Here is a 4,674-nt window from a genome sequence, read left to right on the forward strand (position 1 = left end):
AAGCAATTTTAACTACATAGAGTAGGGTACAGTATTCGGTGTCTCAGTATTTTAAACAAAATTACCAGTTCTAAGTATAATAAAATCACAATAAACGTATTTTAGGGTATAACTTAAATATTCAGCAATAGCTAATTAAATATTCCAATTTTAAACCATAATATTATAGCCCATTGCAGTAGGCCTTTAGCAAGTCACGGCTTCAAGGTGACAATTTAATGCTCTCAAAGCCTGAAAATTTCCAATTAGTTTCTAAACTAGACTGTAATGATTATTTTATTCCAGTTCAGTCGAATAGAAGGCGCAACAATGTCAATTGTGCACGACACAGGTGCAAATGTGTCAGTATGCCGCGTAAACAACTGGAACGAGCTATTGTTTCGCTAACTCTCTCGCACTTCGTATATTTGTATATACGTGTTATTTATTATATTATTATGATGTAGTCAGAAATATGATTTAGAGTTTTATTAATAGAGTCATATTTTGATTGAAAAGAGAGTTATTTAGTAATTATTGATAAAATAGATGTATGTATATATGATATTAAACTATTTTTAATTAAAATACACAATAATTGTTTATTTATATTTCGCTTTTGTAACTTACGATAAAAAGTGAGATCAGACTATAGATTAGGTGTATATTTAAAAAGGATAAATAAAACACGATAAGATAATAAATATATTCTATATGGCAAGTACCTATATTGTGTATATTAATACTTTAAATATAGTTTACAAAAAATAAACATGTAGTTAAAATTAATTATAGAATATAATTAACTTAAATCGAGATCATGTTTATCTTAATTACCAAATTTTTTTTTAAATAGCGTTTTGATAAAAAATTCTATAAATACTAGATTGAAATTATTTTTGGTTAAATTTCAACATGGGTGTAATGCAGTTGTTCTGGGCGTTCTTTTAATTCATTATATTGATGCTTTCTGTAAGTTTATTTTTTAACACTCAAAATACTTTTATTTGTCGCTTATTTGTCTTCACTATTTTCGCATAATAACAAAGATTATTTGACTTTAAATGCTATCGCCAGTGCGCTGTGGTGTTTAACCTCTGAGGGACTCCAGCGTATTGAAAGACACTATTGCTAAGTTTCGACTGGCAAGTTCTTCAATATATTGCGTAAAAATTCCCAGGTGTTTTTACATCAGCGGCAATATTTCAATAAATGACACATGAGACTTGCCGCAACTCCTACAAACTTAAATTTGCTGAAGCCTGCTTCCCGTGATTGTGTTTTCAAATTTTCTTGCTAATTTCTCTCTTTGCGTCATATTCCTCAATATCGAGGGTCATGACCTCCCTTCTAATTTTATTCCTTGCTAATCTACCATCGCTAATAAGTCAATAAAACGTGCTAAAATATTTTTTTTATGTTTTTAGCGGTGCATCACTCGATGGTGGGTATTGCGGGGCCATGAGATTCCCATATCCGATGCACCATTTGTAGCGTCAATCATCAGATATAAAATTCAAACAAAACCAAAAACGACGGTCATGATATGCGGCGGCTCAGTTATTCATGAAAGGTTTATTCTTACGGCGGCACATTGTTTCCTAATATAGTAAGTATAATTGGTATATATATAATAATAACAATCATAAATAGTTCGGTTGATTAAAGCTAATTCACAGTACTCACACTAGTACATTTTCAAACAGCATGTTAAAAAATTGCATAAGATACTATAATTAAAAATCACGGTATATTTTTTTATGATTTTATGGATATGTAAGTAATGCGTCGTCATAGCAACTGATCAATAGACGATTTTTGACCTTCTTACCTATACGACTATCAAAGCTGTCCTTCGAATAGAACGCCTGTAATTGCAAAAAGACGGATTCGCCCTATAGACAGAATTGGGTCCCCTACCTTAATTATTAATAAACTATACTTTAGACCCTTTATCATACCCACGGTAGAAAAACACATTTTTCAGTGAAAACTTGACCAGTGGAGTGATCAGGGTGGGTTGGCACAACTCGGCGTTGGTGGAACAACGTATGAAGTGGAGAAAGTCATAATTCATGAAAACTTCAACCCCAATAATAATATGTCATTGGCTTTCTCACACGATATTGCGTTAGTGAAGCTAAAGGAAAATATTGTCTACAATGAAAATGTATCTAAAATAGCCTTGGCTGATAAAGACTTGGAGATTGTACCATACACCCTGGCAAATGTTACTGGATGGGGTTTCACTTGGGTAAGTTAACAGCAATATCATTAAACCTACTTTACTAGATCAATGTAATTTGATATACTATATTGAGGTACAATTGACGCGGTACAACCGCTGTGTTAGGTCTTTGGTTCGATCCCTGGATCGATAAAGTGATATTAGATTTTTCTGCTTAGTATCGGCGCAAAGTCTTACCCCCTTATTCACAGACGTTTTTTATGTAAGGTCGGAGCAAAGCTATGTTAACAAGTCTGTTTCTCAGTGCTGACGGCATGGCAGCCTTCGCAATGCGTAGACATAGGGCCGTTGTGTTTCGCTAATATTGTTTTATCTCAAGCTCTGAGAAACAGACTTGTTATCACAGATTTGCTACGTCCTGTAGCTAAAATAGGTCTATGAATAAGGTATAACTGTGCGCAGTTATTTGTAAAAGTCTTGCCCCTATTAAATAGAACCTAACTTAGATCTTTGCTTACCTTTGAAAAGAGAATATGGCGTTAGAAATCGAGGTTTATATCCTGCCTCTAAACGACTTACCGCAGAGAGGTTCTTTGCTTATTTAAATTTCTATGTTTAAAGCAATTCGGCAGCATTTCAAAGATACTACGGCAAGCATCAGTAGAGATAAAACCCATAGATGAATGCAAGATGTACCCATGGGCCTGTAAAGATGAGATTTGTATCAAATCTTATAACAAAGGTTCATGTAAAGTGAGTATTTTTATTTTACAATGACTTTCTCTTTATTTTACCTTTGTCAGTATAGAAGTTCCGTTGAGTGATGTCTGAGGTTAATAAGTTCTTCACATGCCAATGCAAACCGTGGTCTAAGTAAATGCTAAATTTCATCTTAATTTGTCAAACTCTTTCTATGTTTAAAGTTTTTCCAGAATAAAAGTCCTGCTTTAAATTTTCCGGGATATATATTTTAAGCGGCGATAGCCCAGTTGGGTGTGGAACGGACTGCCGAGACGAATGTCCGCAGGTTCAAATCCCAAGGGCACACACCTCTGACTTTTCTAAAAATCATGTGTGTATTCTTTGTGAATTTATCGTTCGCTTTAACGGTGAAGGAAAACATCGTGAGGAAACCTGCACATCCGAGAAGTTCTCTATAGGAATTTCTGAAGGTGTGTGAAGTCTACCAACCCGCACTAGGCCAGCGTGGTGGACTAAGGCCTAATCCCCTCATTAGTAGAGGAGGCCCGTGCTCAGCAGTGGGCAAGTATATAATACAGGGCTGATATTATTATTATTATTATATATATTTTAAGTGAGATTTCTAGCAACACATTGGTGAAAACTTAAAATACTATGGAGTAATTTTTTGCGTGATGCGTGTATAGATAGAAAAAACAATCTAAAATTATTTTTTTGGCTTCTGTTGGATAAAATCCATCATATTAGTCTTTCTTCAATATTTTTAATGTACTGACATCAGCCTGTTCTATGTGAAGATTAAGATTAACCCTAGGGCCTGTTTCACAAGTTGAAATAAATAATTGACAGTCATCGTATTAAACAGCTAATGTAGATAGTATCCATTTTATTACCATATATTTGAGACCATAGATTAGAGCGTCACTTTTATATTTGGTTGGCCTATATTATGTGATGAGTGGCATTTACTCTGAAGTTGTAAAATAGGCCCTTAGCATTTATATCATAGTAGTTGACAGATATCTTGTATACGATATCCTTGCTAAGGTAGATAGAACTGCAATGATCATTTATTATGCCAAGCAACTGAATTTATCTCTCCAATGTTGTTTTATAGTGAAAAGTACAAGTCACAAATGGACAGCTGCAGTTAATACTACGCTAAGTCGATTGTTGACTAATTTCCGTTAGAATGCAAAATTATTATTTCTTTATCTTTTATAAGCTTACAAAATCTCTTTTTTTTGCTATAAAATGAAGAATTCTTGAATGACATATAAAGCTCATTAAGAAAGCTTTAGTATTATAAAATTTATCTTATTTTACATTTTAAACGTCTCTCCTGTGAAGTTGACATTTTCAAGTTAGCGCAGTGTTAATTGCAGCTGTCGAAATATTCTTATAATTTTTTTTTTTTTGCTCAGCGGGCGATAGCGGCGGTCCGTTGACAATGCATGGTGTGTAAGTGGGAATCGTGTCCAATGGATTGGAATGCGGCACTATGCCTACCATACATACCAAAATTTCCTTCCTACGACCCTGGATCGATGAAAATATAAGGAAAAACCTTCAAGATCATAAGCTCACATGAGTTTTCTAAAACGCGAAAGCAAAATGATTATATATTGTTGAATTAAAATTGGCGTAATTTTGTGGCTATCATTAATTTTATGATTAATATATTCAAGACTATTATTTCTTGTTTTAATTCGATCATCGGCTAAAAACCTCCGGGATCTACTCATGGACAAATCTTGACACAAGGCGTTACCAAACCTGTAGTAGTATTGGCTGGTAGGTTTTTC

General features: G+C 33.8%; 1 pseudogene; it reads left to right on the forward strand.

Moving 5' to 3' along the window:
- The first annotated feature begins 894 nt into the window (after nucleotides 1–894).
- On the forward strand, nucleotides 895–4,460 carry LOC119193437 (annotated as a pseudogene).
- The last annotated feature ends 214 nt before the right edge of the window (nucleotides 4,461–4,674 follow it).

This window comes from Manduca sexta, unplaced genomic scaffold (assembly GCF_014839805.1).
Source record: "Manduca sexta isolate Smith_Timp_Sample1 unplaced genomic scaffold, JHU_Msex_v1.0 HiC_scaffold_540, whole genome shotgun sequence".
Taxonomy (NCBI): Eukaryota; Metazoa; Arthropoda; class Insecta; order Lepidoptera; family Sphingidae; genus Manduca; species Manduca sexta.